The sequence below is a fragment of the Squalius cephalus genome (genome assembly GCF_949319135.1).
Source record: "Squalius cephalus genome assembly, chromosome: 2".
Classification (NCBI taxonomy): Eukaryota; Metazoa; Chordata; class Actinopteri; order Cypriniformes; family Leuciscidae; genus Squalius; species Squalius cephalus.
The window spans coordinates 2,927,412-2,936,656 of NC_137123.1; the positions used below are offsets into that span (position 1 = coordinate 2,927,412).

At 39.1% G+C, this 9,245-nt stretch overlaps 1 long non-coding RNA gene across 1 annotated transcript; it reads left to right on the forward strand.

Annotated features, from left to right (window-relative positions):
• The first annotated feature begins 239 nt into the window (after nt 1-239).
• On the forward strand, nt 240-5,097 carry LOC307154447. The gene is made up of 8 exons (XR_013820363.1): nt 240-1,600; nt 2,103-2,164; nt 2,382-2,455; nt 2,776-2,824; nt 3,107-3,248; nt 3,435-3,549; nt 4,021-4,280; nt 4,826-5,097. It is a non-coding gene; the product is annotated as an uncharacterized lncRNA (long non-coding RNA).
• Nucleotides 5,098-9,245: the final 4,148 nt, after the last annotated feature.

The window sequence follows — 9,245 nt, forward strand, 5'->3', positions numbered from 1 at the left end:
TCCTGTGGATACTGCTCTCTTGTGGTGACACTAGCAAAAAAGGGGGAACCCAAAGGGGCTGTGTGCTGGCTGGGGACAGCGGCTCACAAATCAGCTGTTCTCAAAATAGCACCACGGGAGCGAGCTGAATGGACAGGTCACGCAAGAGGGGTGTAAAAAACCTGCAGATAACACTTCCAGTGTGGGCAAGGCCAAAGGAAGTGAAAAGCCCCTTTGGTAGGCGATAAGGGTGGCCTCACAGTACAGTATGTTCCACTCAAGGAAGGTCTGCACGGGGTAGTGATCATACGCTGAGAAATGAACTGCTTGTCTAGTGTTTGTTTAAATGTGGAAAAAGCGTATGATATTTTAATGTTGGGTGCTGTGTGTGTGGTATTAGTTGTCTCAGTGTTGGGTGTTAAGTGTGTTGTATTAACCACTTGCACTTATTGTACTAACCACATACTAATTGCACTGGCTGTGATATTGAGTGTTGAAACAGGTTTTTGAAAATAACTTATTTTAAATCAGGAAAAACACTGAACACATTCAAAAAGTCTTCTGCGTATAAAAAATAAATAAATGCAAATAAAAACTAACATTACTAACAAAGTTCTATCAAATGACAGAACAAAAGTTATTAAATTGCATAATAAGGATGAGACTTGTGACAGTCAACCATTTGTCATTTGTTTCGTGAAATGTGGATGTATGGATGTTTGCCAGTGTTGCTGAATAACACGTAACAGGAAGAATGTTCTCAGGTATTTATTGAAGAAATTCAGAGCAACAGCACAGATAAGTGTCACAGCGTGGTGAAAGGCACTAGAACGACTTAACTTGAATTAAAATTCCATCATTGAAAGCATTATGTCTGTATCCAGATGTGTTAGAATGAAAATTCATGACTGTTTTACCAGGGAGAACAACAGTCTGGAACAACATCATGATGACAGAATGTTAATATTGGGTGAACTGTCCCTTTAACACGTGTGTTGCGTTACTTGAGAATGTGATGATGACGTGCGCCACTAGAGGGAGATGTTCAATAAACACTGACATCAACTCGCACTGGGAGATTTGAGAATCTATAATTCAATGAGAATTATTCTTCATTACAGTTTATATTTGTGTTTGATAAACTGACTGAACTGCAGAAAAGATCATACAGTCATGCTCATGTATGTCAGGTAAAGCACATAAAAGGTTTATATGTAGGTCTTGATTTCTCTGATTCTAATTAATCACCAGTATCACTAAAATGTATTAAAAGTATACCCACACAGCAAAGGAGTCCGTGGCGGACCCGCCCTCAAGCCGCCAGATCCGCCTGACTGTCAGATTCGTTTTCGCTGCGCTAACAGGATCAGCCCCGCCTCCAGGATCGGCCCCGCCTGCGGTTTTAATCGGTGGACCCAGAACGGATCACATACGGATCCGTACTTCGGACGCGCCTTAACATGTGCCCCGCCTCCTGACGCACTGTCACCTCGCGGACTCGCTACAGACGCTGGGCGGACCCGCTGACCAAACGCGCCTAATTTCAACTGTCGCCATCGTCACAGAATCATTCTCCGCTCTGTGGAAAAGCTAACCGGCAGGTCGACAAGCACGGAGCACGGTAAGAATGGTTCAAATATGCTTTATTTGTACAGTTACTTAGCTGTAAAACATTACCGTTCATACCGTTCAACATACCGATGATTTTATTTCTGAAATGATTGTGGCAAACGAAGTTAGCAAATTGTCATTAGCGTAGATTTGAGTAAAAATGTATTTGATAATTAATAACTTTGAGTAAAAAGCTATTTGGATGGTATATTCTTTCTGTCTGGGAGGTTAGGTGATTTAATTAACGTTAGCTGTCCGGATTTTTATCACACCCTGATCGCGTATTTTCTCCCCTCCAGTAACGTTAAAATGTCAGGCAATATTATCATGTTAGGCCTAACGTTACCCAACTTACGTTTTTCACTGAATTTCTGGTATAACATGTCCATTTTTGTTTACATTTTGACAGTTCCACCTCCCCATGTAATGTTGTTTCAAAAAAATAATTAATATTATATGATACTGTGTGTGTGTGTGTGTGTGTGTGTGTGTGTGTGTGTGTTCTGTTGCAGCTTACAGTTTGTTCAAGTGCCACCAGTCTTATTTTGGAGTTTCATCTTTTCCTGACATCAGAGTAAGTAAGATTTAATACTGTTCCAACTGGATTTGTTGTCAAATACTGACACTGGTCCACACTACAGCATTTAATACTGTACTGGTTTGGTTAGTTTGAGTCCATTTTTGTTTACATCATGACAAATATATTCTCCACCACCTCCCCATGTAATGTTGTTTCAGATAATTATTTCATATCATATTAAGATTGTGTGTGTGTGTGTGTTCTGTTGCAGCTTACAGTTCACAGTTTGTTCAAGTGCCACCAGTCTTATTTTGGAGTTTCATCTTTTCCTGACATCAGAGTAAAGTAAGATTTAATACTGTTCTAACTTGATTTAGCCAGATATGTTGTCAAATACTGACACTGGTCCACACTACAGCATTTCAATTGTCAAGGCTTAAAAATTTGCAAATTATCAACTTGAAGATGCAGCACTGGCCCAATGGGGCAGGTTAAAGTTCCTGCAACTGGCCCAAGTATCTTTCACGCTGGCCCCGGGCCATCAGGCAGTCCTTATTGTCGAGCCCTGCTGTATAATTATTTTTGAAAACACTCAAAATTTTGGTTATTTTCCACAACTCACTAGTTGAAATGTGTATTTTGTGTTTCTGTTACGTTTCTTTTAGATAAAATGAATAGAAAAACTGTACCTGTCTCCAGCTCCACCTTAAGACAGTAAGTTCTTCAGCAACTTCACTGTAAGTTGACAGTTCATTGTTGATTCAATTGAGTTCAGTAAGGCCACATTTATACTGCAGGTCTTGATGCCCAATTCTGATTTGTTGACCATATCTGAATTTCTTTTATTTTTTGGACCAGCTTTTTTAATTTAAAAGTGACCCATATGCAATTACACCATACACTTGGTGAAATAACCCAAGGTAGACATACTGACCTGTTCTTGAAACAGGAAGTTAAATTTATCTGGTGCTGTTTGTTACTTCCTTCTCGTTTAAGGATGTTTGGTGCCACAAAATTGGTACAGTGATGGAGTTACCTATTGGCCAAACTACAAAAATGATGAGAGAGTGAACGGGGCAGTGAAAAATTCTAAGGAACCTGGACCTGACTGGAAAAAATATGATGCCAGAGTCATGTGGTATGCTATTTTCTTTTTAAATAATCTAAATGGCTTTTGTAAGCAAATATCAAAGTATTTTGCCAATATGTTATATGGGAAGAAAATCCTTTTAATTACATTCTCATATTGTTCTGTTGTCTATAGTTCTACTCTATTAATTTGAAGGTCTACTGAAGTTTAACATGTAGGCTATTTATTTTTTAGATGACTACTTTGTGGCACAACAACTCTTGAAGAAAGCTCTAAATTGCAACACATCAGATCTACAGTCTGAAGAGGAAGAGGAGGAGATTCGGCCAAAAAGAAGGCCAAAGCCGATGTTAGTATACGTATATTATCCTTTATATTTTACATTAACTTTTTGGCCTCTATATTTTCTCAAAAACATAATTTAGTGTTAGGATATGATGAACCCGACAACCACCACACGTAAAGCCAGCTGAAATAGAGTTAAATGGACAGTATGTTTTCTGGTTTCTCAGAGAAACCATTCTCAACCAATTACATTGATTTACAACTTAAGTTCTTAGGCCAGTGAAAATGTTTATGTAATTACATTTATGCATTTGGCAGACGTTTTTATCCAAAGCAACTTACATTGCATTTTAAGGTACACATTTACATTCCTATCAGTTCTTGCTTCCCCTGGGAATTGAACCCATGACCTTAGCATTGCAAGCGCCAACACTCTACTGTTTGAACTACAGGAAGGCTTTACATTTATTATTATTATTAATAAGAGTAATTAATAAGATGTTTACTGTTTGTTTTTTTCCACCCTAATTTATAGTCATTTCTTGGGAGACTCTGATGAGAGCGAGGAGGAAGATGCTCATAAAAAGAGGCAAACTTTTAACACAACCATCAGCTCCTGTTATTGCACCACCACCTTTTATCCTAAGTAGCGGCACAGCTGCTCCACCTCCACCCATTTCTCCGCCTCACTGTTCACAGAGACCAGCAGAAGAGCAAACCCCTTCTGCAAGCAGGGTCTACAAACCTACCTGGCGGGGGGGGGAAGATGTGGATCAGACAGTATTGCCTGCTCTGGTGAGCAATACCTCATTAGATACAAGACTCAAATAGAGTTTATTTTGTCCGCTTTTTTATTTTTATGCATGCTTAGTCCTGTGTCAAATTTACTATTTAACTTTTATCATATTTAGTCAACCTTATCCTGTTTTTGTTTAGTTATTTTTTTAGTCAACTAAACTTATGGGCATTCAAGTTTTATTCAAGGAAAACTTTTTTTTTTTTTGTCACGCTGTATAATGGTTAAAATTATAATCACTTAATCATTTTAGTTGAGCTTCTGTTTGTGTTTGTGCCAAATTCTTTAGGGAGTCTATTAAAGTCTGTAGTTTTCTTATGTCTCATTAGAACTACAGAAACGCGACCCGATCTGGCAATCTTACATAGCGTGGTTATAGCAGATAAAGGACCGCAAAGAGGAGGCAGAAGTGCCTTTCACCCTGTTACGACTTGACATTATTTTAAGTTAAAAAAAGAATTATGTCTATCCTCTAAAAAACAACAATCTGGTAGCTTCAATGTGATTTCATGACATGTAATGAAAATCTGCTTATGTATTACAGGTGGTGTGAGAAAGAGCCATGTCTCCTGTGCCGCCACCGATGACGACATTACAAAACATGTAATCCGGTGGTTCAACCTGGCATCAGATAGGGGAAGCTCAAGGAGCCGGAGCCCCTGTCAGCAAACCTTGACCCAACAGTAGTGAAAAAAAATACTTTATCATTTTAGTGTAATGTTTTTCACTAAATAAAATGATGTTCTTGGTACAATTCATGGTTGATTTCATTTTTTTCTGTAATGTCTATTCAATGTATACATGAATAAAACTATTAAAAAAATTAGTAAATACATTTATAGTCTGTAATAACCTATTTTGTTATTGTTAGTTGGCTAAAAATTATTAATGTTTAATGATTCATGTTTTATTCAAAGGCACATACATTTATAACTATTCAAGCTTTTATAGAGCAGTCCAGTCTATCTAATGTTCGTCCACCATTAGATTTTAAATATATCTGTAGCTATAGTTTTGGCCAGATAATCAAGTGTGGGGAAAAAAGTGGCATTGTAGACGGAATTTTATGAACGGGTCCAAAACGGACCCGGGCCGGGCATATGACCGGGTCCAAAACGGACCCGGAGCGGATATGCGGCTCATTCGCGGATCCAAAGCGAAGCCGGGGCGGATGTACCCATTTATGTACGGATACGCAAAGGGACCGCAGCGGTGTCGGACCGGATCCGCGATCCGCCACCGCGGCGGATCCGGCGCGGTGTGCAAGTGGACGCAGTTTCGGATCCGCTTTCTGGATCCGTTCCGGAGTTCACTGTACCTCCGCGGCGGATGCGTTTCGTAGTCAGTTTGCTGTCTGGGTAGTGTTAAATTAGAGATTTGGTGCATTTTAAGACATTTTTACTTCCTACAGCCAATCAGAGGCATCGGCCCAGGTTACGAGAGGAAGTTGTGTTTCACACGCTTAAATTAACCACCAGAAGCTGCTCTTTAATTCACTCATATGTTTCGTCTGTGAGGTAGCAGTCAGCTTTGGAGTTTTGTTTAAATTTAGATTTCGCCTCTTATTTAACAAACGAACGAAATGAATGCTCTGCTAGTTAACTGGAGATGTTTTGTTTATTTGTATTGGTACATTTGTGTCACCAGATGTTTCAAAAGTGGTGGGGACATGTCGCACCCGTCCCACCCGCAAATTACGCCGTCTTTTTTCGTCCTGAGGTAGCCTGTAAAAGGATATTTTGAGGCCTCCTTTTTTGTTGTTGCACCCCACCGCACAACATATTGAAGGCATAGCTAGCTAGTTCCTTTGCGACTGACATGAATCAGGTACTCAAGATGGCAGCAGACAAGTTTTAGAAGTGAGTGACGTCAGTGAGGAGACGTTGGTGACATCATCTGATATTCATCTATATAAGCTCCTTCAGTATTATCAGCAGCTATCGCGTTTCTCAGGAGCTAATTAAATGGCGAAATTCTGCAGGCAAGTGTAAAGGGTTAAAAAATAAAAAGTGTTCAAAGTTAGGCATAAGAGATAAAAAAAAAAAAGGTAATTGAGTTAGTACAGTTTATTCTACTACCATTTATCGCAAAAATAAACAATGTGGGAAAAATAGACACCCATATATTTTTTTTATGATAATGTGTACTAAATAGTTACGAAGAGACCAATTTCATTGTATTGTGCTTGTTACTATGCTGGGGCGATACTTATAGAGGTCACTAGATGGCGCTGAGCGCCGGGAGGAACTTAAAACCATTATGAGACAAGCGCTGCAGAATAAATACTGCAGTTGAGCTGAACAGAAGCTAAAGTTTTCGTCTCATTGTTTCTATATACAGGTGGGTTAATGTTCCTCAAAATGGTATGCATGTATCTCGGTATAAGAGATAAGAGTGTTGTGAATCTGTAGTGAGTACGTGCAATGTTAGAGTTGAGTAGTTTTGCCGTAATGTGTGAAATAGTGATGTTCAGCTATACACTGCCATACTGAGCTAGCGGACCTGTTGCTATGAGTAACCAAGTAAACAATAGAAACGCGAATGCTCTCGTTTTGATCTGAAAATGCATTTAGTGCTAATGTGTGTATAACACATCATGTTAAACGTTTTTCCTGTGTTTAAACAGAGTAGTTGACTTAAAAAGTGAATCAAATTTAGTAATTTGTGTAATGTGATGTACCTAATGTTTATTACAAGAACCAAATGAGAACAAGTAAATATGTTGTTGTTCAAGTGGTCAGTATACAATTCATGTCAAATGAAGCACAATGAAAAGTATGGACATTAATATGTTTTATTTTACTGTGCTTCCGTTATTATTATTCCATTATATATTTGGGTATTTTCTGAAGATATGGTGATATCTTAAAACAAAGTACTGTGAAATACATGAGGTTACCAGCATTTTGTTTATTACCTCAAGGAGTCAAACATTACTTTTTTCCTTTGTGGAAGCAGAATAAATACTGCAGTTGAGCTGAACAGAAGCTAAAGTTTTCGTCTCATTGTTTCTATATACAGGATCTAAAATCACACTCACCCCCCCTGACACTCACCAGGCCAGGGGGGCAACACAAACAACATCATATCACAAGGAATCGTGCAATTGGGAATTTGGCAAGAGAAATTCGATCCCCACAAGGATTTCACCTCTTAAACTTGAACACGAGATTTGCCGCATTGATCATAAGTTGTCTGATTTGGAAGTGACCTCAGTCTGCATTGCTGCTCGCATCGCTGCATTATTGACACAGGACTCGACGTGATTCATTCTCCATTCATCTCTGAAAGTCTTCACAAAGCTAAGCTAAAATACTCATTGCTAAAAGCTATCAGGGTATTGGCAACATGCTTGTTGCTAATGCTATCCGTGCGGCTTGGGCTTATCTAACTTAGTCGTTTTCATTAAAATGCTCTTGCTAGGCTTATGTGATCATATTGGCTATGTGTGTTACTATATGTTGTCATTGGCAACTGATCGTGTTGCACACGCTGTGCTTTAGCACTATGCAGCTCAGATTCAAGCAGCTTGCTTGATAGGAATTAAAGGTGAACTAAGTCACTTTTTTACCTTACCCGAACAGCTTCGGAGTCATTGGAATGGCTATATGACTGTTTTCGGGTTGAATGGTGGTCGTCTCGCACCCCTCGTGCACCTATGAGCCGAGTTCTTTGAAAACAAATGCACATGACCAGCGGGAGAAGATGGGAGGGGGGAGAGTCGCCGACGAGTTTTGACGACAGTGTTGTCAAATATCTATTCCGAAGCTGTAGGGGGAGCTCTATAGAGAAACCCGCGAGCAAAAAGCGAGAAAACAGTGAAGAAATCGGCAAAGCTGCATAGTGCTGCTTTAACAATTCATGATGCAAACGGAATAATTCTGCTGTGGCACAGTATTCAGTATTCACTATTCAGTTGAGTCACTTCAGCGTTATCGGACACGCTTGGTCTATCTTAGTGTATTGTATACCGTGCTTTGATTTTGATGCATTGTTTTTTAAGGGCTTGCATTTTTATAGGCTGAAATTCAACATGGTGGTAGGGTATATTTAAGCTGTGTATTAAAAAAAAAAAAAAAAAAAAAAAAAAATATATATATATATATATATATATATATATATATATATATATGAAACCCTGCTTGTTCTAAAGGCTATCTAGTGGATATCGACTTGCTTTAAAAGCTGTTAGTTGCTATTGGTAACATGGTGGTTTTACTTTTAAGTTTATTTAGCCCAGTCGTTATTTGGAGCATGGCTGTGTTTTAGGCTTATACCAGGTGTCATTGTCACATGCTGTGCTAAGCTTATCAGGTATCAGCAATATTCTGTCATTTCAGAAACATTGCTATCAGTACCGTATGGTGTTTTCTAGTGCAATGTTATCGAATATAAGCTTGTTACTTTGGCTTCTAGTATTTTGCGCATACTGTCCTCAGGAACATGCTGTAGTAATCAAGTGTTGTTTTCTGCTTATCTGGTTGCATTGGAAAAATCCCTGTTCTTTATTCTATCTGATTATTGCAACATGCTGCGTTAAGGTAACCACATGCTTGTGGCTAAAGCTATCTAGATATCGGTAACATACTAGTGCAAAATACACAGTACATTCACCACAGAGGTCTGGTATTCAGTGACACTAACAACATCGTAGCTTGATGGTCCTGTGAAGGAGTGTGGAATCATGGGAGTCGTCATCTTCACCTCCACAGCCGATGGAATCAGCACGATGGGAGCAGAAATCATGTTAATGAATGAGGAAGCACACTGTATTTCATTGCTTAGCTGCACAGTGCATCTTACTCTACAGGGTGTATGCTTCCCCAACCAGACTACACTAGTTTTAATACTAGTCCTATGGTTATACAAACATGCTAGTTGTATCAGTTTTGTTGCCGCTAGTCTGAGCTATTGCTGTAGGGTGTATGCTTCCCCCATAAGATTGGGTCTATAGTGCTCAACAT